At 37.6% G+C, this 25,275-nt stretch overlaps 16 non-coding genes across 16 annotated transcripts; all 16 read right to left on the bottom strand.

Moving 5' to 3' along the window:
• Positions 1-1,858: 1,858 nt before the first annotated feature.
• Positions 1,859-1,930, bottom strand: TRNAM-CAU (transfer RNA methionine (anticodon CAU)). Its single transcript has one exon. It is a non-coding gene; the product is annotated as a tRNA-Met (tRNA).
• Positions 1,931-3,877: 1,947 nt separating this feature from the next.
• TRNAM-CAU (transfer RNA methionine (anticodon CAU)) lies at positions 3,878-3,950 on the bottom strand. Its single transcript has one exon. It is a non-coding gene; the product is annotated as a tRNA-Met (tRNA).
• A 1,443-nt stretch (positions 3,951-5,393) lies between these two features.
• On the bottom strand, positions 5,394-5,465 carry TRNAM-CAU (transfer RNA methionine (anticodon CAU)). Its single transcript has one exon. It is a non-coding gene; the product is annotated as a tRNA-Met (tRNA).
• A 953-nt stretch (positions 5,466-6,418) lies between these two features.
• TRNAM-CAU (transfer RNA methionine (anticodon CAU)) lies at positions 6,419-6,490 on the bottom strand. Its single transcript has one exon. It is a non-coding gene; the product is annotated as a tRNA-Met (tRNA).
• Positions 6,491-6,923: 433 nt separating this feature from the next.
• TRNAM-CAU (transfer RNA methionine (anticodon CAU)) lies at positions 6,924-6,995 on the bottom strand. Its single transcript has one exon. It is a non-coding gene; the product is annotated as a tRNA-Met (tRNA).
• Positions 6,996-8,957: 1,962 nt separating this feature from the next.
• On the bottom strand, positions 8,958-9,029 carry TRNAM-CAU (transfer RNA methionine (anticodon CAU)). Its single transcript has one exon. It is a non-coding gene; the product is annotated as a tRNA-Met (tRNA).
• Positions 9,030-10,461: 1,432 nt separating this feature from the next.
• TRNAM-CAU (transfer RNA methionine (anticodon CAU)) lies at positions 10,462-10,533 on the bottom strand. Its single transcript has one exon. It is a non-coding gene; the product is annotated as a tRNA-Met (tRNA).
• A 937-nt stretch (positions 10,534-11,470) lies between these two features.
• TRNAM-CAU (transfer RNA methionine (anticodon CAU)) lies at positions 11,471-11,542 on the bottom strand. The gene has a single exon. It is a non-coding gene; the product is annotated as a tRNA-Met (tRNA).
• Positions 11,543-12,481: 939 nt separating this feature from the next.
• Positions 12,482-12,553, bottom strand: TRNAM-CAU (transfer RNA methionine (anticodon CAU)). Its single transcript has one exon. It is a non-coding gene; the product is annotated as a tRNA-Met (tRNA).
• A 952-nt stretch (positions 12,554-13,505) lies between these two features.
• Positions 13,506-13,577, bottom strand: TRNAM-CAU (transfer RNA methionine (anticodon CAU)). Its single transcript has one exon. It is a non-coding gene; the product is annotated as a tRNA-Met (tRNA).
• A 1,963-nt stretch (positions 13,578-15,540) lies between these two features.
• TRNAM-CAU (transfer RNA methionine (anticodon CAU)) lies at positions 15,541-15,612 on the bottom strand. The gene has a single exon. It is a non-coding gene; the product is annotated as a tRNA-Met (tRNA).
• Positions 15,613-17,575: 1,963 nt separating this feature from the next.
• Positions 17,576-17,647, bottom strand: TRNAM-CAU (transfer RNA methionine (anticodon CAU)). Its single transcript has one exon. It is a non-coding gene; the product is annotated as a tRNA-Met (tRNA).
• Positions 17,648-19,091: 1,444 nt separating this feature from the next.
• On the bottom strand, positions 19,092-19,163 carry TRNAM-CAU (transfer RNA methionine (anticodon CAU)). The gene has a single exon. It is a non-coding gene; the product is annotated as a tRNA-Met (tRNA).
• A 942-nt stretch (positions 19,164-20,105) lies between these two features.
• TRNAM-CAU (transfer RNA methionine (anticodon CAU)) lies at positions 20,106-20,177 on the bottom strand. Its single transcript has one exon. It is a non-coding gene; the product is annotated as a tRNA-Met (tRNA).
• A 1,964-nt stretch (positions 20,178-22,141) lies between these two features.
• Positions 22,142-22,213, bottom strand: TRNAM-CAU (transfer RNA methionine (anticodon CAU)). The gene has a single exon. It is a non-coding gene; the product is annotated as a tRNA-Met (tRNA).
• Positions 22,214-24,671: 2,458 nt separating this feature from the next.
• Positions 24,672-24,743, bottom strand: TRNAM-CAU (transfer RNA methionine (anticodon CAU)). Its single transcript has one exon. It is a non-coding gene; the product is annotated as a tRNA-Met (tRNA).
• Between the last annotated feature and the right edge of the window lie 532 nt (positions 24,744-25,275).

Below are 25,275 nucleotides of genomic sequence, written 5' to 3'. Positions count from 1 at the left end.
ATTTGTAATCTTTTGATTGACATTGTGAACATATTGATTTTTTATAAACATTCGATAAGTTGATATGTTGCCTCTATTTTTACATGCTAATAAAAAATCCACTCGTTGCCTGTACGTGCTTTGGAAAATGTGGGTATCGATTCCACTACTTCTCACATGCAAAACAGGTGCTCTACCACTTGAGCTAATCCTACAGAGGCTTACTTTGGGTGTTTATCGCGAAATAGGCAATAGCAAATTTTGCAAAATATCTAAGCAAAGCCATAGCAAACTTAGCCGATAAATCTGCGATAACTAAAACCGAGCGAAGAATGATGAAAAAGACTTGTTAGCAGTGGATGGTTTCGATGCATCGAACTCTGGGCTTTGCGCCCAGCACGTTTCCGATGCACCACTCTGCTTTCATGGGAAAGGGCACTTTCGACGACTATGTAACTGATAAGCAGCGGAAAAGGTATTGAAAAACATTATTGTTTGTTTGGATCCATAGAGGGTTAAGAAATTCAATTGTAATATTTTGATTGACCTTGAGATTGACCTTGTGATTATATTGAATTTTTTTAAGCATTCGATAGTTTGATATGTTGCATCGATTTTTAGATGCTAATAAAAAATGCACAAGTTGCCCATATGTGTTTAGGAGAATGTGGGTATCGATCCCACTACCGCGCATGCTACACGCACGCTTTACCACTTGATTTAATCCCATGCCAAGTTATTTTGGGTTTTTTTTTCGTGACATATGCCATAGCACTTTTTGCAAAATATCTATGCAAAGCCACAACAAACTTAGCCGATAAATCTGCGATAACTAAAACCGAGTTAAGATTGATGAAAAAGACTTGTTAGCAGAGGATGGTTTCGATCCATCGACCTCTGGGTTATGGGCCAATCACACTTCCGCTGCGCCACTCTGCTTTTATGGAAATGCATATTATCGACGTCTATGTAACTGAAAAGCATCAGAAAATACATTGAAAAATATTCTTTATTGTTTCCATCAATCGAGAGTTAAGAAATTCATTTGTAATCTTTTGATTGACATTGTGAATATATTGATTTCTTATAAACATTCGATAAGTTGATATGTTGCCTCTATTTTTACATGCTAATAAAAAATCCACTCGTTGCCTATATGTGCTTTGGAAAATGTGGGTATCGATTCCACTACTTCTCACATGCAAAACACGTGCTGTCCCCACTTGAGCTAATCCTACAGAGGCTTAGTTTGGGTGTTTATCGCGAAATAGTCCATAGCACTTTTTGCAAAATATCTATGCAAAGCCACAACAAACTTCGGCGATAAATCTGCGATAACTTAAACCCAGCTAAGATTGATTAAAAAGACTTGTTAGCAGAGGATGGTTTCGATCCATCGACCTCTGGGTTATGGGCCCAGCACGCTTCCGATGCGCCACTCTGCTTTTATGGAAAGGCATATTATCGACGTCTATGTAACTGAGAACCATCAGAAAATACATTGAAAAATATTCTTTATTGTTTGCATCAATCGAGAGTTAAGAAATTCATTTGTAATCTTTTGATTGACATTGTGAATATATTGATTTCTTATAAACATTCGATAAGTTGATATGTTGCCTCTATTTTTACATGCTAATAAAAAATCCACTCGTTGCCTATATGTGCTTTGGAAAATGTGGGTATCGATTCCACTACTTCTCACATGCAAAACACGTGCTGTCCCCACTTGAGCTAATCCTACAGAGGCTTAGTTTGGGTGTTTATCGCGAAATAGGCCATAGCACTTTTTGCAAAATATCTATGCAAAGCCACAACAAACTTCGGCGATAAATCTGCGATAACTTAAACCCAGCTAAGATTGATTAAAAAGACTTGTTAGCAGAGGATGGTTTCGATCCATCGACCTCTGGGTTATGGGCCCAGCACGCTTCCGCTGCGCCACTCTGCTTTTATGGAAAGGCATATTATCGACGTCTATGTAACTGAGAACCATCAGAAAATACATTGAAAAATATTCTTTATTGTTTGCATCAATCGAGAGTTAAGAAATTCATTTGTAATCTTTTGATTGACATTGTGAATATTTTGATTTTTTATAAACATTCGATAAGTTGATATGTTGCCTCTATTTTTACATGCTTATAAAAAATCCACTCGTTGCCTATATGTGCTTTGGAAAATGTGGGTATCGATTCCACTACTTCTCAAATGCAAAACACGTGCTGTCCCACTTGAGCTAATCCTACAGAGGCTTAGTTTGGGTGTTTATCGCGAAATAGGCCATAGCACTTTTTGCAAAATATCTATGCAAAGCCACAACAAACTTAGGCGATAAATCTGCGATAACTTAAACCCAGCTAAGATTGATTAAAAAGACTTGTTAGCAGAGGATGGTTTCGCTCCTTCGACCTCTGGGTTATGGGCCCAGCACGCTTCCGCTGCGCCACTCTGCTTTTATGGCAAGGCATATTATCGACGTCTATGTAACTGAGAAGCATCAGAAAATACATTGAAAAATATTCTTTATTGTTTGCATCAATCGAGAGTTAAGAAATTAATTTGTAATCTTTTGATTGACATTGTGAACATATTGATTTTTTATAAACATTCGATAAGTTGATATGTTGCCTCTATTTTTACATGCTTATAAAAAATCCACTCGTTGCCTATATGTGCTTTGGAAAATGTGGGTATCGATTCCACTACTTCTCAAATGCAAAACACGTGCTGTCCCACTTGAGCTAATCCTACAGAGGCTTAGTTTGGGTGTTTATCGCGAAATAGGCCATAGCACTTTTTGCAAAATATCTATGCAAAGCCACAACAAACTTAGGCGATAAATCTGCGATAACTTAAACCCAGCTAAGATTGATTAAAAAGACTTGTTAGCAGAGGATGGTTTCGCTCCTTCGACCTCTGGGTTATGGGCCCAGCACGCTTCCGCTGCGCCACTCTGCTTTTATGGCAAGGCATATTATCGACGTCTATGTAACTGAGAAGCATCAGAAAATACATTGAAAAATATTCTTTATTGTTTGCATCAATCGAGAGTTAAGAAATTAATTTGTAATCTTTTGATTGACATTGTGAACATATTGATTTTTTATAAACATTCGATAAGTTGATATGTTGCTTCTATTTTTACATGCTAATAAAAAATCCACTCGTTGCCTATATGTGCTTTGGAAAATGTGGGTATCGATTCCACTACTTCTCACATGCAAAACACGTGCTTTACCACTTGAGCTAATCCTACAGAGGCTTAGTTTGGGTGTTTATCGCGAAATTGGCCATAGCACTTTTTGCAAAATATCTATGCAAAGCCACAACAAACTTAGCCGATAAATCTGCGATAACTAAAACCGAGCTAAGATTGATTGAACAGACTTGTTAGCAGAGGATGGTTTCGATCCATCGACCTCTGGGTTATGGGCCCAAAACGCTTCCGCTGCGCCACTCTGCTTTTATGGAAAGGTATATTATCGACGTCTATGTAACTGAGAAGCATCAGAAAATACATTGAAAATATTCTTTATTGTTTGCATCAATCGAGAGTTAAGAAATTAATTTGTAATCTTTTGATTGACATTGTGCATATATTGATTTTTTATAAACATTCGATAAGTTGATATGTTGCCTCTATTTTTACATGCTAATAAAAAATCCACTCGTTGCCTATATGTGCTTTGGAAAATGTGAGTATCGATACCACTACTTCTCACATGCAAAACACGTGCTGTCCCCCTTGAGCTAATCCTACAGCGGCTTAATTTGGGTGTTTATCGCGAAATAGGCCATAGCACTTTTTGCAAAATATCTATGCAAAGCCACAACAAACTTCGGCGATAAATCTGCGATAACTTAAACCCAGCTAAGATTGATTAAAAAGACTTGTTAGCAGAGGATGGTTTCGATCCATCGACCTCTGGGTTATGGGCCCAGCACGCTTACCGCTGCGCCACTCTGCTTTTATGGAAAGGCATATTATCGACGTCTATGTAACTGAGAACCATCAGAAAATACATTGAAAAATATTCTTTATTGTTTGCATCAATCGAGAGTTAAGAAATTCATTTGTAATCTTTTGATTGACATTGTGAATATTTTGATTTTTTATAAACATTCGATAAGTTGATATGTTGCCTCTATTTTTACATGCTTATAAAAAATCCACTCGTTGCCTATATGTGCTTTGGAAAATGTGGGTATCGATTCCACTACTTCTCAAATGCAAAACACGTGCTGTCCCACTTGAGCTAATCCTATAGAGGCTTAGTTTGGGTGTTTATCGCGAAATAGGCCATAGCACTTTTTGCAAAATATCTATGCAAAGCCACAACAAACTTAGGCGATAAATCTGCGATAACTTAAACCCAGCTAAGATTGATTAAAAAGACTTGTTAGCAGAGGATGGTTTCGCTCCTTCGACCTCTGGGTTATGGGCCCAGCACGCTTCCGCTGCGCCACTCTGCTTTTATGGCAAGGCATATTATCGACGTCTATGTAACTGAGAAGCATCAGAAAATACATTGAAAATATTCTTTATTGTTTGCATCAATCGAGAGTTAAGAAATTAATTTGTAATCTTTTGATTGACATTGTGCATATATTGATTTTTTTATAAACATTCGATAAGTTGATATGTTGCCTCTATTTTTACATGCTAATAAAAAATCCACTCGTTGCCTATATGTGCTTTGGAAAATGTGAGTATCGATACCACTACTTCTCACATGCAAAACACGTGCTGTCCCCCTTGAGCTAATCCTACAGCGGCTTAATTTGGGTGTTTATCGCGAAATAGGCCATAGCACTTTTTGCAAAATATCTATGCAAAGCCACAACAAACTTAGGCGATAAATCTGCGATAACTTAAACCCAGCTAAGATTGATTAAAAAGACTTGTTAGCAGAGGATGGTTTCGCTCCTTCGACCTCTGGGTTATGGGCCCAGCACGCTTCCGCTGCGCCACTCTGCTTTTATGGCAAGGCATACTATCGACGTCTATGTAACTGAGAAGCATCAGAAAATACATTGAAAAATATTCTTTATTGTTTGCATCAATCGAGAGTTAAGAAATTCATTTTTAATCTTTTGATTGACATTGTGAACATATTGATTTTTTATAAACATTCGATAAGTTGATATGTTGCCTCTATTTTTACATGCTAATAAAAAATCCACTCGTTGCCTATATGTGCTTTGGAAAATGTTGGCATCGATTCTACTACTTCTCATATGCAAAACACGTGCTTTACCACTTGAGCTAATCCTACAGAGGCTTAGTTTGGGTGTTTATCGCGAAATAGACCATAGCACTTTTTGCAAAATATCTATGCAAAGCCACAACAAACTTAGCCGATAAATCTGTGATAACTAAAACCGAGCTAAGATTGATTAAACAGACTTGTTAGCAGAGGATGGTTTCGATCCATCGACCTCTGGGTTATGGGCCCAGCACGCTTCCGCTGCGCCACTCTGCTTTTATGGAAAGGCATATTATCGACGTCTATGTAACTGAGAAGCATCAGAAAATACATTGAAAAATATTATTTATTGTTTGCATCAATCGAGAGTTAAAAAATTCATTTGTAATCTTTTGATTGACATTGTGAACATATAGATTATTTTTATAAACATTCGATAAGTTGATATGTTGCCTCTATTTTTACATGCTAATAAAAAATCCACTCGTTGCCTATATGTGCTTTGGAAAATGTGGGTATCGATTCCACTACTTCTCACATGCAAAACAGGTGCTCTACCACTTGAGCTAATCCTACAGAGGCTTACTTTGGGTGTTTATCGCGAAATAGGCCATAGCAATTTTTGCAAAATATCTAAGCAAAGCCAGAGCAAACTTAGCCGATAAATCTGCGATACCTAAAACCGAGCGAAGATTGATGAAAAAGACTTGTTAGCAGTGGATGATTTCGATGCATCGAACTCTGGGCTTTGCGCCCAGCACGTTTCCGATGCACCACTCTGCTTTCATGGGAAAGGGCACTTTCGACGACTATGTAACTGATAAGCAGCGGAAAAGGTATTGAAAAACATTATTGTTTGTTTGGATCCATAGAGGGTTAAGAAATTCAATTGTAATATTTTGATTGACCTTGAGATTGACCTTGTGATTATATTGAATTTTTTTAAGCATTCGATAGTTTGATATGTTGCATCGATTTTTAGATGCTAATAAAAAATGCACAAGTTGCCCATATGTGTTTAGGAGAATGTGGGTATCGATCCCACTACCGCGCATGCTACACGCACGCTTTACCACTTGATTTAATCCCATGCCAAGTTATTTTGGGTGTTTTTTTTCGTGACATATGCCCTAGCACTTTTTGCAAAATATCTATGCAAAGCCACAACAAACTTCGGCGATAAATCTGCGATAACTTAAACCCAGCTAAGATTGATGAAAAAGACTTGTTAGCAGAGGATGGTTTCGATCCATCGACCTCTGGGTTATGGGCCCAGCACGCTTCCGCTGCGCCACTCTGCTTTTATGGAAAGGCATATTATCGACGTCTATGTAACTGAGAAGCATCAGAAAATACATTGAAAAATATTCTTTATTGTTTGCATCAATCGAGAGTTAAGAAATTCATTTGTAATCTTTTGATTGACATTGTGAATATTTTGATTTTTTATAAACATTCGATAAGTTGATATGTTGCCTCTATTTTTACATGCTAATAAAAAATCCACTCGTTGCCTATATGTGCTTTGGAAAATGTGGGTATCGATTCCACTACTTCTCACATGCAAAACACGTGCTGTCCCCCTTGAGCTAATCCTACAGAGGCTTAATTTGGGTGTTTATCGCGTAATAGGCCATAGCACTTTTTGCAAAATATCTATGCAAAGCCACAACAAACTTAGGCGATAAATCTGCGATAACTTAAACCCAGCTAAGATTGATTAAAAAGACTTGTTAGCAGAGGATGGTTTCGATCCATCGACCTCTGGGTTATGGGCCCAGCACGCTTCCGCTGCGCCACTCTGCTTTTATGGCAAGGCATATTATCGACGTCTATGTAACTGAGAAGCATCAGAAAATACATTGAAAAATATTCTTTATTGTTTGCATCAATCGAGAGTTAAGAAATTCATTTGTAATCTTTTGATTGACATTGTGAACATATTGATTTTTTATAAACATTCGATAAGTTGATATGTTGCCTCTATTTTTACATGCTAATAAAAAATCCACTCGTTGCCTGTACGTGCTTTGGAAAATGTGGGTATCGATTCCACTACTTCTCACATGCAAAACAGGTGCTCTACCACTTGAGCTAATCCTACAGAGGCTTACTTTGGGTGTTTATCGCAAAATAGGCAATAGCAAATTTTGCAAAATATCTAAGCAAAGCCATAGCAAACTTAGCCGATAAATCTGCGATAACTAAAACCGAGCGAAGAATGATGAAAAAGACTTGTTAGCAGTGGATGGTTTCGATGCATCGAACTCTGGGCTTTGCGCCCAGCACGTTTCCGATGCACCACTCTGCTTTCATGGGAAAGGGCACTTTCGACGACTATGTAACTGATAAGCAGCGGAAAAGGTATTGAAAAACATTATTGTTTGTTTGGATCCATAGAGGGTTAAGAAATTCAATTGTAATATTTTGATTGACCTTGAGATTGACCTTGTGATTATATTGAATTTTTTTAAGCATTCGATAGTTTGATATGTTGCATCGATTTTTAGATGCTAATAAAAAATGCACAAGTTGCCCATATGTGTTTAGGAGAATGTGGGTATCGATCCCACTACCGCGCATGCTACACGCACGCTTTACCACTTGATTTAATCCCATGCCAAGTTATTTTGGGTTTTTTTTTCGTGACATATGCCATAGCACTTTTTGCAAAATATCTATGCAAAGCCACAACAAACTTAGCCGATAAATCTGCGATAACTAAAACCGAGTTAAGATTGATGAAAAAGACTTGTTAGCAGAGGATGGTTTCGATCCATCGACCTCTGGGTTATGGGCCAATCACACTTCCGCTGCGCCACTCTGCTTTTATGGAAATGCATATTATCGACGTCTATGTAACTGAAAAGCATCAGAAAATACATTGAAAAATATTCTTTATTGTTTCCATCAATCGAGAGTTAAGAAATTCATTTGTAATCTTTTGATTGACATTGTGAATATATTGATTTCTTATAAACATTCGATAAGTTGATATGTTGCCTCTATTTTTACATGCTAATAAAAAATCCACTCGTTGCCTATATGTGCTTTGGAAAATGTGGGTATCGATTCCACTACTTCTCACATGCAAAACACGTGCTGTCCCCACTTGAGCTAATCCTACAGAGGCTTAGTTTGGGTGTTTATCGCGAAATAGTCCATAGCACTTTTTGCAAAATATCTATGCAAAGCCACAACAAACTTCGGCGATAAATCTGCGATAACTTAAACCCAGCTAAGATTGATTAAAAAGACTTGTTAGCAGAGGATGGTTTCGATCCATCGACCTCTGGGTTATGGGCCCAGCACGCTTCCGATGCGCCACTCTGCTTTTATGGAAAGGCATATTATCGACGTCTATGTAACTGAGAACCATCAGAAAATACATTGAAAAATATTCTTTATTGTTTGCATCAATCGAGAGTTAAGAAATTCATTTGTAATCTTTTGATTGACATTGTGAATATATTGATTTCTTATAAACATTCGATAAGTTGATATGTTGCCTCTATTTTTACATGCTAATAAAAAATCCACTCGTTGCCTATATGTGCTTTGGAAAATGTGGGTATCGATTCCACTACTTCTCACATGCAAAACACGTGCTGTCCCCACTTGAGCTAATGCTACAGAGGCTTAGTTTGGGTGTTTATCGCGAAATAGGCCATAGCACTTTTTGCAAAATATCTATGCAAAGCCACAACAAACTTCGGCGATAAATCTGCGATAACTTAAACCCAGCTAAGATTGATTAAAAAGACTTGTTAGCAGAGGATGGTTTCGATCCATCGACCTCTGGGTTATGGGCCCAGCACGCTTCCGCTGCGCCACTCTGCTTTTATGGAAAGGCATATTATCGACGTCTATGTAACTGAGAACCATCAGAAAATACATTGAAAAATATTCTTTATTGTTTGCATCAATCGAGAGTTAAGAAATTCATTTGTAATCTTTTGATTGACATTGTGAATATTTTGATTTTTTATAAACATTCGATAAGTTGATATGTTGCCTCTATTTTTACATGCTTATAAAAAATCCACTCGTTGCCTATATGTGCTTTGGAAAATGTGGGTATCGATTCCACTACTTCTCAAATGCAAAACACGTGCTGTCCCACTTGAGCTAATCCTACAGAGGCTTAGTTTGGGTGTTTATCGCGAAATAGGCCATAGCACTTTTTGCAAAATATCTATGCAAAGCCACAACAAACTTAGGCGATAAATCTGCGATAACTTAAACCCAGCTAAGATTGATTAAAAAGACTTGTTAGCAGAGGATGGTTTCGCTCCTTCGACCTCTGGGTTATGGGCCCAGCACGCTTCCGCTGCGCCACTCTGCTTTTATGGCAAGGCATATTATCGACGTCTATGTAACTGAGAAGCATCAGAAAATACATTGAAAAATATTCTTTATTGTTTGCATCAATCGAGAGTTAAGAAATTAATTTGTAATCTTTTGATTGACATTGTGAACATATTGATTTTTTATAAACATTCGATAAGTTGATATGTTGCTTCTATTTTTACATGCTAATAAAAAATCCACTCGTTGCCTATATGTGCTTTGGAAAATGTGGGTATCGATTCCACTACTTCTCACATGCAAAACACGTGCTTTACCACTTGAGCTAATCCTACAGAGGCTTAGTTTGGGTGTTTATCGCGAAATAGGCCATAGCACTTTTTGCAAAACATCTATGCAAAGCCACAACAAACTTAGCCGATAAATCTGCGATAACTAAAACCGAGCTAAGATTGATTGAACAGACTTGTTAGCAGAGGATGGTTTCGATCCATCGACCTCTGGGTTATGGGCCCAAAACGCTTCCGCTGCGTTTATGGAAAGGTATATTATCGACGTCTATGTAACTGAGAAGCATCAGAAAATACATTGAAAATATTCTTTATTGTTTGCATCAATCGAGAGTTAAGAAATTAATTTGTAATCTTTTGATTGACATTGTGCATATATTGATTTTTTATAAACATTCGATAAGTTGATATGTTGCCTCTATTTTTACATGCTAATAAAAAATCCACTCGTTGCCTATATGTGCTTTGGAAAATGTGAGTATCGATACCACTACTTCTCACATGCAAAACACGTGCTGTCCCCCTTGAGCTAATCCTACAGCGGCTTAATTTGGGTGTTTATCGCGAAATAGGCCATAGCACTTTTTGCAAAATATCTATGCAAAGCCACAACAAACTTCGGCGATAAATCTGCGATAACTTAAACCCAGCTAAGATTGATTAAAAAGACTTGTTAGCAGAGGATGGTTTCGATCCATCGACCTCTGGGTTATGGGCCCAGCACGCTTCCGCTGCGCCACTCTGCTTTTATGGAAAGGCATATTATCGACGTCTATGTAACTGAGAACCATCAGAAAATACATTGAAAAATATTCTTTATTGTTTGCATCAATCGAGAGTTAAGAAATTCATTTGTAATCTTTTGATTGACATTGTGAATATTTTGATTTTTTATAAACATTCGATAAGTTGATATGTTGCCTCTATTTTTACATGCTTATAAAAAATCCACTCGTTGCCTATATGTGCTTTGGAAAATGTGGGTATCGATTCCACTACTTCTCAAATGCAAAACACGTGCTGTCCCACTTGAGCTAATCCTACAGAGGCTTAGTTTGGGTGTTTATCGCGAAATAGGCCATAGCACTTTTTGCAAAATATCTATGCAAAGCCACAACAAACTTAGGCGATAAATCTGCGATAACTTAAACCCAGCTAAGATTGATTAAAAAGACTTGTTAGCAGAGGATGGTTTCGCTCCTTCGACCTCTGGGTTATGGGCCCAGCACGCTTCCGCTGCGCCACTCTGCTTTTATGGCAAGGCATATTATCGACGTCTATGTAACTGAGAAGCATCAGAAAATACATTGAAAATATTCTTTATTGTTTGCATCAATCGAGAGTTAAGAAATTAATTTGTAATCTTTTGATTGACATTGTGCATATATTGATTTTTTATAAACATTCGATAAGTTGATCTGTTGCCTCTATTTTTACATGCTAATAAAAAATCCACTCGTTGCCTATATGTGCTTTGGAAAATGTGAGTATCGATACCACTACTTCTCACATGCAAAACACGTGCTGTCCCCCTTGAGCTAATCCTACAGCGGCTTAATTTGGGTGTTTATCGCGAAATAGGCCATAGCACTTTTTGCAAAATATCTATGCAAAGCCACAACAAACTTCGGCGATAAATCTGCGATAACTTAAACCCAGCTAAGATTGATTAAAAAGACTTGTTAGCAGAGGATGGTTTCGATCCATCGACCTCTGGGTTATGGGCCCAGCACGCTTCCGCTGCGCCACTCTGCTTTTATGGAAAGGCATATTATCGACGTCTATGTAACTGAGAACCATCAGAAAATACATTGAAAAATATTCTTTATTGTTTGCATCAATCGAGAGTTAAGAAATTCATTTGTAATCTTTTGATTGACATTGTGAATATTTTGATTTTTTATAAACATTCGATAAGTTGATATGTTGCCTCTATTTTTACATGCTTATAAAAAATCCACTCGTTGCCTATATGTGCTTTGGAAAATGTGGGTATCGATTCCACTACTTCTCAAATGCAAAACACGTGCTGGTCCCACTTGAGCTAATCCTACAGAGGCTTAGTTTGGGTGTTTATCGCGAAATAGGCCATAGCACTTTTTGCAAAATATCTATGCAAAGCCACAACAAACTTAGGCGATAAATCTGCGATAACTTAAACCCAGCTAAGATTGATTAAAAAGACTTGTTAGCAGAGGATGGTTTCGCTCCTTCGACCTCTGGGTTATGGGCCCAGCACGCTTCCGCTGCGCCACTCTGCTTTTATGGCAAGGCATACTATCGACGTCTATGTAACTGAGAAGCATCAGAAAATACATTGAAAAATATTCTTTATTGTTTGCATCAATCGAGAGTTAAGAAATTCATTTTTAATCTTTTGATTGACATTGTGAACATATTGATTTTTTATAAACATTCGATAAGTTGATATGTTGCCTCTATTTTTACATGCAAATAAAAAATCCACTCGTTGCCTATATGTGCTTTGGAAAATGTTGGCATCGATTCTACTACTTCTCATATGCAAAACACGTGCTTTACCACTTGAGCTAATCCTACAGAGGCTTAGTTTGGGTGTTTATCGCGAAATAGGCCATAGCACTTTTTGCAAAATATCTATGCAAAGCCACAACAAACTTAGCCGATAAATCTGTGATAACTAAAACCGAGCTAAGATTGATTAAACATACTTGTTAGCAGAGGATGGTTTCGATCCATCGACCTCTGGGTTATGGGCCCAGCACGCTTCCGCTGCGCCACTCTGCTTTTATGGAAAGCGAGATTATCGACGTCTATGTAACTGAGAAGCATCAGAAAATACATTGAAAAATATTCTTTATTGTTTGCATCAATCGAGAGTTAAGAAATTCATTTGTAATCTTTTGATTGACATTGTGAATATATTGATTTCTTATAAACATTCGATAAGTTGATATGTTGCCTCTATTTTTACATGCTAATAAAAAAATCCACTCGTTGCCTATATGTGCTGTGGAAAATGTGGGTATCGATTCCACTACTTCTCAAATGCAAAACACGTGCTGTCCCACTTGAGCTAATCCTACAGAGGCTTAGTTTGGGTGTTTATCGCGAAATAGGCCATAGCACTTTTTGCAAAATATCTATGCAAAGCCACAACAAACTTAGGCGATAAATCTGCGATAACTTAAACCCAGCTAAGATTGATTAAAAAGACTTGTTAGCAGAGGATGGTTTCGATCCATCGACCTCTGGGATTTGCGCCCAGCACGTTTCCGATGCACCACTCTGCTTTCATGGGAAAGGGCACTTTCGACGACTATGTAACTGATAAGCAGCGGAAAAGGTATTGAAAAACATTATTGTTTGTTTGGATCCATAGAGGGTTAAGAAATTCAATTGTAATATTTTGATTGACCTTGAGATTGACCTTGTGATTATATTGAAATTTTTTAAGCATTCGATAGTTTGATATGTTGCATCGATTTTTAGATGCTAATAAAAAATGCACACGTTGCCCATATGTGTTTAGGAGAATGTGGGTATCGATCCCACTACCGCGCATGCTACACGCACGCTTTACCACTTGATTTAATCCCATGCCAAGTTATTTTGGGTGTTTTTTTTCGTGACATATGCCATAGCACTTTTTGCAAAATATCTATGCAAAGCCACAACAAACTTAGCCGATAAATCTGTGATAACTAAAACCGAGCTAAGATTGATTAAACATACTTGTTAGCAGAGGATGGTTTCGATCCATCGACCTCTGGGTTATGGGCCCAGCACGCTTCCGCTGCGCCACTCTGCTTTTATGGAAAGCGAGATTATCGACGTCTATGTAACTGAGAAGCATCAGAAAATACATTGAAAAATATTCTTTATTGTTTGCATCAATCGAGAGTTAAGAAATTCATTTGTAATCTTTTGATTGACATTGTGAATATATTGATTTCTTATAAACATTCGATGAGTTGATATGTTGCCTCTATTTTTACATGCTAATAAAAAATCCACTCGTTGCCTATATGTGCTTTGGAAAATGTGGGTATCGATTCCACTACTTCTCACATGCAAAACACGTGCTTTACCACTTGAGCTCATCCTACAGAGGCTTAGTTTGGGTGTTTATTGCGAAATAGGCCATAGCACTTTTTGCAAAATATCTATGCAAAGCCACAACAAACTTAACCGATAAATCTGCGATAACTAAAACCGAGCTAAGATTGATGAAAAAGACTTGTTAGCAGAGGATAGTTTCGATCCATCAGACCTCTGGGTTTATGGGCCCAGCACACTTCCGCTGCGCCACTCTGCTTTTATGGAAAAGCGAGATTATCGACGTCTATGTAACTGAGAAGCATCAGAAAATACATTGAAAAATATTCTTTATTGTTTGCATCAATCGAGAGTTAAGAAATTCATTTGTAATCTTTTGATTGACATTGTGAATATATTGATTTCTTATAAACATTCGATAAGTTGATATGTTGCCTCTATTTTTACATGCTAATAAAAAAATCCACTCGTTGCCTATATGTGCTGTGGAAAATGTGGGTATCGATTCCACTACTTCTCAAATGCAAAACACGTGCTGTCCCACTTGAGCTAATCCTACAGAGGCTTAGTTTGGGTGTTTATCGCGAAATAGGCCATAGCACTTTTTGCAAAATATCTATGCAAAGCCACAACAAACTTAGGCGATAAATCTGCGATAACTTAAACCCAGCTAAGATTGATTAAAAAGACTTGTTAGCAGAGGATGGTTTCGATCCATCGACCTCTGGGATTTGCGCCCAGCACGTTTCCGATGCACCACTCTGCTTTCATGGGAAAGGGCACTTTCGACGACAATGTAACTGATAAGCAGCGGAAAAGGTATTGAAAAACATTATTGTTTGTTTGGATCCATAGAGGGTTAAGAAATTCAATTGTAATATTTTGATTGACCTTGAGATTGACCTTGTGATTATATTGAAATTTTTTAAGCATTCGATAGTTTGATATGTTGCATCGATTTTTAGATGCTAATAAAAAATGCACACGTTGCCCATATGTGTTTAGGAGAATGTGGGTATCGATCCCACTACCGCGCATGCTACACGCACGCTTTACCACTTGATTTAATCCCATGCCAAGTTATTTTGGGTGTTTTTTTTCGTGACATATGCCATAGCACTTTTTGCAAAATATCTATGCAAAGCCACAACAAACTTAGCCGATAAATCTGCGATAACTTAAACCCAGCTAAGATTGATTAAAAGACTTGTTAGCAGAGGATGGTTTCGATCCATCGACCTATGGGTTATGGGCCCAGCACGCTTCCGCTGCGCCACTCTGCTTTTATGGCAAGGCATATTATCGACGTCTATGTAACTGAGAAGCATCAGAAAATACATTGAAAAATATTCTTTATTGTTTGCATAAATCGAGAGTTAAGAAATTCATTTGTAATCTTTTGATTGACATTGTGAACATATTGATTTTTTATAAACATTCGATAAGTTGATATGTTGCTTCTATTTTTACATGCTAATAAAAATCCACTCGTTGCCTATATGTGCTTTGGAAAATGTGGGTATCGATTCCACTACTTCTCACATGCAAAACACGTGCTGTCCCCCTTGAGCTAATCCTACATAGGCTTAATTTGGGTGTTTATCGCGAAATAGGCCATAGCACTTTTTGCAAAATATCTATGCAAAGCCACAACAAACTTCGGCGATAAATCTGCGATAACTTAAACCCAGCTAAGATTGATTAAAAAGACTTGTTAGCAGAGGATGGTTTCGATCCATCGACCTCTGGGTTATGGGCCCAGCACGCTTCCGCTGCGCCACTCTGCTTTTATGGCAAGGCATATTATCGACGTCTATGTAACTGAGAAGCATCAGAAAATACATTGAAAAATATTCTTTATTGTTTGCATCAATCGGGCAGTTAAGAAATTCATTTGTAATCTTTTGATTGACATTGTGAACATATTGATGTTTTATAAACATTCGATAAGTTGATATGTTGCCTCTATTTTTACATGCTAATAAAAAATCCACTCGTTGCCTGTACGTGCTTTGGAAAATGTGGGTATCGATTCCACTACTTCTCACATGCAAAACAGGTGCTCTACCACTTGAGCTAATCCTACAGAGGCTTACTTTGGGTGTTTATCGCGAAATAGGCAATAGCAAATTTTGCAAAATATCTAAGCAAAGCCATAGCAAACTTAGCCGATAAATCTGCGATAACTAAAACCGAGCGAAGAATGATGAAAAAGACTTGTTAGCAGTGGATGGTTTCGATGCATCGAACTCTGGGCTTTGCGCCCAGCACGTTTCCGATGCACCACTCTGCTTTCATGGGAAAGGGCACTTTCGACGACTATGTAACTGATAAGCAGCGGAAAAGGTATTGAAAAACATTATTGTTTGTTTGGATCCATAGAGGGTTAAGAAATTCAATTGTAATATTTTGATTGACCTTGAGATTGACCTTGTGATTATATTGAATTTTTTTAAGCATTCGATAGTTTGATATGTTGCATCGATTTTTAGATGCTAATAAAAAATGCACAAGTTGCCCATATGTGTTTAGGAGAATGTGGGTATCGATCCCACTACCGCGCATGCTACACGCACGCTTTACCACTTGATTTAATCCCATGCCAAGTTATTTTGGGTTTTTTTTTCGTGACATATGCCATAGCACTTTTTGCAAAATATCTATGCAAAGCCACAACAAACTTAGCCGATAAATCTGCGATAACTAAAACCGAGATAAGATTGATGAAAAAGACTTGTTAGCAGAGGATGGTTTCGATCCATCGATCTCTGGGTTATGGGCCAATCACACTTCCGCTGCGCCACTCTGCTTTTATGGAAATGCATATTATCGACGTCTATGTAACTGAAAAGCATCAGAAAATACATTGAAAAATATTCTTTATTGTTTGCATCAATCGAGAGTTAAGAAATTCATTTGTAATCTTTTGATTGACATTGTGAATATATTGATTTCTTATAAACATTCGATAAGTTGATATGTTGCCTCTATTTTTACATGCTAATAAAAAATCCACTCGTTGCCTATATGTGCTTTGGAAAATGTGGGTATCGATTCCACTACTTCTCACATGCAAAACACGTGCTGTCCCCACTTGAGCTAATCCTACAGAGGCTTAGTTTGGGTGTTTATCGCGAAATAGTCCATAGCACTTTTTGCAAAATATCTATGCAAAGCCACAACAAACTTCGGCGATAAATCTGCGATAACTTAAACCCAGCTAAGATTGATTAAAAAGACTTGTTAGCAGAGGATGGTTTCGATCCATCAACCTCTGGGTTATGGGCCCAGCACGCTTCCGCTGCGCCACTCTGCTTTTATGGAAAGGCATATTATCGACGTCTATGTAACTGAGAACCATCAGAAAATACATTGAAAAATATTCTTTATTGTTTGCATCAATCGAGAGTTAAGAAATTCATTTGTAATCTTTTGATTGACATTGTGAATATATTGATTTCTTATAAACATTCGATAAGTTGATATGTTGCCTCTATTTTTACATGCTAATAAAAAATCCACTCGTTGCCTATATGTGCTTTGGAAAATGTGGGTATCGATTCCACTACTTCTCACATGCAAAACACGTGCTGTCCCCACTTGAGCTAATCCTACAGAGGCTTAGTTTGGGTGTTTATCGCGAAATAGGCCATAGCACTTTTTGCAAAATATCTATGCAAAGCCACAACAAACTTCGGCGATAAATCTGCGATAACTTAAACCCAGCTAAGATTGATTAAAAAGACTTGTTAGCAGAGGATGGTTTCGATCCATCGACCTCTGGGTTATGGGCCCAGCACGCTTCCGCTGCGCCACTCTGCTTTTATGGAAAGGCATATTATCGACGTCTATGTAACTGAGAACCATCAGAAAATACATTGAAAAATATTCTTTATTGTTTGCATCAATCGAGAGTTAAGAAATTCATTTGTAATCTTTTGATTGACATTGTGAATATTTTGATTTTTTATAAACATTCGATAAGTTGATATGTTGCCTCTATTTTTACATGCTTATAAAAAATCCACTCGTTGCCTATATGTGCTTTGGAAAATGTGGGTATCGATTCCACTACTTCTCAAATGCAAAACACGTGCTGTCCCACTTGAGCTAATCCTACAGAGGCTTAGTTTGGGTGTTTATCGCGAAATAGGCCATAGCACTTTTTGCAAAATATCTATGCAAAGCCACAACAAACTTAGGCGATAAATCTGCGATAACTTAAACCCAGCTAAGATTGATTAAAAAGACTTGTTAGCAGAGGATGGTTTCGCTCCTTCGACCTCTGGGTTATGGGCCCAGCACGCTTCCGCTGCGCCACTCTGCTTTTATGGCAAGGCATATTATCGACGTCTATGTAACTGAGAAGCATCAGAAAATACATTGAAAAATATTCTTTATTGTTTGCATCAATCGAGAGTTAAGAAATTCATTTGTAATCTTTTGATTGACATTGTGAATATTTTGATTTTTTATAAACATTCGATAAGTTGATATGTTGCCTCTATTTTTACATGCTTATAAAAAATCCACTCGTTGCCTATATGTGCTTTGGAAAATGTGGGTATCGATTCCACTACTTCTCAAATGCAAAACACGTGCTGGTCCCACTTGAGCTAATCCTACAGAGGCTTAGTTTGGGTGTTTATCGCGAAATAGGCCATAGCACTTTTTGCAAAATATCTATGCAAAGCCACAACAAACTTAGGCGATAAATCTGCGATAACTTAAACCCAGCTAAGATTGATTAAAAAGACTTGTTAGCAGAGGATGGTTTCGCTCCTTCGACCTCTGGGTTATGGGCCCAGCACGCTTCCGCTGCGCCACTCTGCTTTTATGGCAAGGCATACTATCGACGTCTATGTAACTGAGAAGCATCAGAAAATACATTGAAAAATATTCTTTATTCTTTGCATCAATCGAGAGTTAAGAAATTCATTTTTAATCTTTTGATTGACATTGTGAACATATTGATTTTTTATAAACATTCGATAAGTTGATATGTTGCCTCTATTTTTACATGCTAATACAAAATCCACTCGTTGCCTATATGTGCTTTGGAAAATGTTGGCATCGATTCTACTACTTCTCATATGCAAAACACGTGCTTTACCACTTGAGCTAATCCTACAGAGGCTTAGTTTGGGTGTTTATCGCGAAATAGGCCATAGCACTTTTTGCAAAATATCTATGCAAAGCCACAACAAACTTAGCCGATAAATCTGTGATAACTAAAACCGAGCTAAGATTGATTAAACAGACTTGTTAGCAGAGGATGGTTTCGATCCATCGACCTCTGGGTTATGGGCCCAGCACGCTTCCGCTGCGCCACTCTGCTTTTATGGAAAGCGAGATTATCGACGTCTATGTAACTGAGAAGCATCAGAAAATACATTGAAAAATATTCTTTATTGTTTGCATCAATCGAGAGTTAAGAAATTCATTTGTAATCTTTTGATTGACATTGTGAATATATTGATTTCTTATAAACATTCGATGAGTTGATATGTTGCCTCTATTTTTACATGCTAATAAAAAATCCACTCGTTGCCTATATGTGCTTTGGAAAATGTGGGTATCGATTCCACTACTTCTCACATGCAAAACACGTGCTTTACCACTTGAGCTCATCCTACAGAGGCTTAGTTTGGGTGTTTATTGCGAAATAGGCCATAGCACTTTTTGCAAAATATCTATGCAAAGCCACAACAAACTTAACCGATAAATCTGCGATAACTAAAACCGAGCTAAGATTGATGAAAAAGACTTGTTAGCAGAGGATAGTTTCGATCCATCGACCTCTGGGTTATGGGCCCAGCACACTTCCGCTGCGCCACTCTGCTTTTATGGAAAAGCGAGATTATCGACGTCTATGTAACTGAGAAGCATCAGAAAATACATTGAAAAATATTCTTTATTGTTTGCATCAATCGAGAGTTAAGAAATTCATTTGTAATCTTTTGATTGACATTGTGAATATATTGATTTCTTATACATACATTCGATAAGTTGATATGTTGCCTCTATTTTTACATGCTAATAAAAAAATCCACTCGTTGCCTATATGTGCTGTGGAAAATGTGGGTATCGATTCCACTACTTCTCAAATGCAAAACACGTGCTGTCCCACTTGAGCTAATCCTACAGAGGCTTAGTTTGGGTGTTTATCGCGAAATAGGCCATAGCACTTTTTGCAAAATATCTATGCAAAGCTACAACAAACTTAGGCGATAAATCTGCGATAACTTAAACCCAGCTAAGATTGATTAAAAAGACTTGTTAGCAGAGGATGGTTTCGATCCATCGACCTCTGGGTTATGGGCCCAGCACGCTTCCGCTGCGCCACTCTGCTTTTATGGAAAGGCATATTATCGACGTCTATGTAACTGAGAAGCATCAGAAAATACATTGAAAAATATTCTTTATTGTTTGCATCAATCGAGAGTTAAGAAATTCATTTGTAATCTTTTGATTGACATTGTGAACATATTGATTTTTTATAAACATTCGATAAGTTGATATGTTGCCTCTATTTTTACATGCTAATAAAAAATCCACTCGTTGACTGTATGTGCTTTGGAAAATGTGGGTATCGATTCCACTACTTCTCACATGCAAAACAGGTGCTCTGCCACTTGAGCTAATCCTACAGAGGCTTACTTTGGGTGTTTATCGCGAAATAGGCCATAGCAATTTTAGCAAAATATCTAAGCAAAGCCAGAGCAAACTTAGCCGATAAATCTGCGATAACTAAAACCGAGCGAAGAATGATGAAAAAGACTTGTTAGCAGTGGATGGTTTCGATGCATCGAACTCTGTGCTTTGAGCCCAGCACGTTTCCGATGCACCACTCTGCTTTCATGGGAAAGGGCACTTTCGACGACTATGTAACTGATAAGCAGCGGAAAAGGTATTGAAAAACATTATTGTTTGTTTGGATCCATAGAGGGTTAAGAAATTCAATTGTAATATTTTGATTGACCTTGAGATTGACCTTGTGATTATATTGAATTTTTTTAAGCATTCGATAGTTTGATATGTTGCATCGATTTTTAGATGCTAATAAAAAATGCACACGTTGCCCATATGTGTTTAGGAGAATGTGGGTATCGATCCCACTACCGCGCATGCTACACGCACGCTTATACCACTTGATTTAATCCCATGCCAAGTTATTTTGGGTGTTTTTTTTCGTGACATATGCCATAGCACTTTTTGCAAAATATCTATGCAAAGCCACAACAAACTTCGGCGATAAATCTGCGATAACTAAAACCGAGATAAGATTGATGAAAAAGACTTGTTAGCAGAGGATGGTTTCGATCCATCGATCTCTGGGTTATGGGCCAATCACACTTCCGCTGCGCCACTCTGCTTTTATGGAAATGCATATTATCGACGTCTATGTAACTGAAAAGCATCAGAAAATACATTGAAAAATATTCTTTATTGTTTGCATCAATCGAGAGTTAAGAAATTCATTTGTAATCTTTTGATTGACATTGTGAATATATTGATTTCTTATAAACATTCGATAAGTTGATATGTTGCCTCTATTTTTACATGCTAATAAAAAATCCACTCGTTGCCTATATGTGCTTTGGAAAATGTGGGTATCGATTCCACTACTTCTCACATGCAAAACACGTGCTGTCCCCACTTGAGCTAATCCTACAGAGGCTTAGTTTGGGTGTTTATCGCGAAATAGTCCATAGCACTTTTTGCAAAATATCTATGCAAAGCCACAACAAACTTCGGCGATAAATCTGCGATAACTTAAACCCAGCTAAGATTGATTAAAAAGACTTGTTAGCAGAGGATGGTTTCGATCCATCAACCTCTGGGTTATGGGCCCAGCACGCTTCCGCTGCGCCACTCTGCTTTTATGGAAAGGCATATTATCGACGTCTATGTAACTGAGAACCATCAGAAAATACATTGAAAAATATTCTTTATTGTTTGCATCAATCGAGAGTTAAGAAATTCATTTGTAATCTTTTGATTGACATTGTGAATATATTGATTTCTTATAAACATTCGATAAGTTGATATGTTGCCTCTATTTTTACATGCTAATAAAAAATCCACTCGTTGCCTATATGTGCTTTGGAAAATGTGGGTATCGATTCCACTACTTCTCACATGCAAAACACGTGCTGTCCCCACTTGAGCTAATCCTACAGAGGCTTAGTTTGGGTGTTTATCGCGAAATAGGCCATAGCACTTTTTGCAAAATATCTATGCAAAGCCACAACAAACTTCGGCGATAAATCTGCGATAACTTAAACCCAGCTAAGATTGATTAAAAAGACTTGTTAGCAGAGGATGGTTTCGATCCATCGACCTCTGGGTTATGGGCCCAGCACGCTTCCGCTGCGCCACTCTGCTTTTATGGAAAGGCATATTATCGACGTCTATGTAACTGAGAACCATCAGAAAATACATTGAAAAATATTCTTTATTGTTTGCATCAATCGAGAGTTAAGAAATTCATTTGTAATCTTTTGATTGACATTGTGAATATTTTGATTTTTTATAAACATTCGATAAGTTGATATGTTGCCTCTATTTTTACATGCTTATAAAAAATCCACTCGTTGCCTATATGTGCTTTGGAAAATGTGGGTATCGATTCCACTACTTCTCAAATGCAAAACACGTGCTGTCCCACTTGAGCTAATCCTACAGAGGCTTAGTTTGGGTGTTTATCGCGAAATAGGCCATAGCACTTTTTGCAAAATATCTATGCAAAGCCACAACAAACTTAGGCGATAAATCTGCGATAACTTAAACCCAGCTAAGATTGATTAAAAAGACTTGTTAGCAGAGGATGGTTTCGCTCCTTCGACCTCTGGGTTATGGGCCCAGCACGCTTCCGCTGCGCCACTCTGCTTTTATGGCAAGGCATATTATCGACGTCTATGTAACTGAGAAGCATCAGAAAATACATTGAAAAATATTCTTTATTGTTTGCATCAATCGAGAGTTAAGAAATTCATTTGTAATCTTTTGATTGACATTGTGAATATTTTGATTTTTTATAAACATTCGATAAGTTGATATGTTGCCTCTATTTTTACATGCTTATAAAAAATCCACTCGTTGCCTATATGTGCTTTGGAAAATGTGGGTATCGATTCCACTACTTCTCAAATGCAAAACACGTGCTGGTCCCACTTGAGCTAATCCTACAGAGGCTTAGTTTGGGTGTTTATCGCGAAATAGGCCATAGCACTTTTTGCAAAATATCTATGCAAAGCCACAACAAACTTAGGCGATAAATCTGCGATAACTTAAACCCAGCTAAGATTGATTAAAAAGACTTGTTAGCAGAGGATGGTTTCGCTCCTTCGACCTCTGGGTTATGGGCCCAGCACGCTTCCGCTGCGCCACTCTGCTTTTATGGCAAGGCATACTATCGACGTCTATGTAACTGAGAAGCATCAGAAAATACATTGAAAAATATTCTTTATTCTTTGCATCAATCGAGAGTTAAGAAATTCATTTTTAATCTTTTGATTGACATTGTGAACATATTGATTTTTTATAAACATTCGATAAGTTGATATGTTGCCTCTATTTTTACATGCTAATACAAAATCCACTCGTTGCCTATATGTGCTTTGGAAAATGTTGGCATCGATTCTACTACTTCTCATATGCAAAACACGTGCTTTACCACTTGAGCTAATCCTACAGAGGCTTAGTTTGGGTGTTTATCGCGAAATAGGCCATAGCACTTTTTGCAAAATATCTATGCAAAGCCACAACAAACTTAGCCGATAAATCTGTGATAACTAAAACCGAGCTAAGATTGATTAAACAGACTTGTTAGCAGAGGATGGTTTCGATCCATCGACCTCTGGGTTATGGGCCCAGCACGCTTCCGCTGCGCTACTCTGCTTTTATGGAAAGCGAGATTATCGACGTCTATGTAACTGAGAAGCATCAGAAAATACATTGAAAAATATTCTTTATTGTTTGCATCAATCGAGAGTTAAGAAATTCATTTGTAATCTTTTGATTGACATTGTGAATATATTGATTTCTTATAAACATTCGATGAGTTGATATGTTGCCTCTATTTTTACATGCTAATAAAAAATCCACTCGTTGCCTATATGTGCTTTGGAAAATGTGGGTATCGATTCCACTACTTCTCACATGCAAAACACGTGCTTTACCACTTGAGCTCATCCTACAGAGGCTTAGTTTGGGTGTTTATTGCGAAATAGGCCATAGCACTTTTTGCAAAATATCTATGCAAAGCCACAACAAACTTAACCGATAAATCTGCGATAACTAAAACCGAGCTAAGATTGATGAAAAAGACTTGTTAGCAGAGGATAGTTTCGATCCATCGACCTCTGGGTTATGGGCCCAGCACACTTCCGCTGCGCCACTCTGCTTTTATGGAAAAGCGAGATTATCGACGTCTATGTAACTGAGAAGCATCAGAAAATACATTGAAAAATATTCTTTATTGTTTGCATCAATCGAGAGTTAAGAAATTCATTTGTAATCTTTTGATTGACATTGTGAATATATTGATTTCTTATACATACATTCGATAAGTTGATATGTTGCCTCTATTTTTACATGCTAATAAAAAAATCCACTCGTTGCCTATATGTGCTGTGGAAAATGTGGGTATCGATTCCACTACTTCTCAAATGCAAAACACGTGCTGTCCCACTTGAGCTAATCCTACAGAGGCTTAGTTTGGGTGTTTATCGCGAAATAGGCCATAGCACTTTTTGCAAAATATCTATGCAAAGCTACAACAAACTTAGGCGATAAATCTGCGATAACTTAAACCCAGCTAAGATTGATTAAAAAGACTTGTTAGCAGAGGATGGTTTCGATCCATCGACCTCTGGGTTATGGGCCCAGCACGCTTCCGCTGCGCCACTCTGCTTTTATGGAAAGGCATATTATCGACGTCTATGTAACTGAGAAGCATCAGAAAATACATTGAAAAATATTCTTTATTGTTTGCATCAATCGAGAGTTAAGAAATTCATTTGTAATCTTTTGATTGACATTGTGAACATATTGATTTTTTATAAACATTCGATAAGTTGATATGTTGCCTCTATTTTTACATGCTAATAAAAAATCCACTCGTTGACTGTATGTGCTTTGGAAAATGTGGGTATCGATTCCACTACTTCTCACATGCAAAACAGGTGCTCTGCCACTTGAGCTAATCCTACAGAGGCTTACTTTGGGTGTTTATCGCGAAATAGGCCATAGCAATTTTAGCAAAATATCTAAGCAAAGCCAGAGCAAACTTAGCCGATAAATCTGCGATAACTAAAACCGAGCGAAGAATGATGAAAAAGACTTGTTAGCAGTGGATGGTTTCGATGCATCGAACTCTGTGCTTTGAGCCCAGCACGTTTCCGATGCACCACTCTGCTTTCATGGGAAAGGGCACTTTCGACGAC

This window comes from Petromyzon marinus, chromosome 24 (genome assembly GCF_048934315.1).
Source record: "Petromyzon marinus isolate PM22_M1 ecotype Great Lakes invasive population chromosome 24, UKy_Petmar_22M1.pri1.0, whole genome shotgun sequence".
Lineage (NCBI taxonomy): Eukaryota > Metazoa > Chordata > Hyperoartia > Petromyzontiformes > Petromyzontidae > Petromyzon > Petromyzon marinus.
The sequence above is the reverse complement of the archived record's forward strand: the minus strand, read 5'-3'. Positions and strand labels throughout refer to the sequence as shown.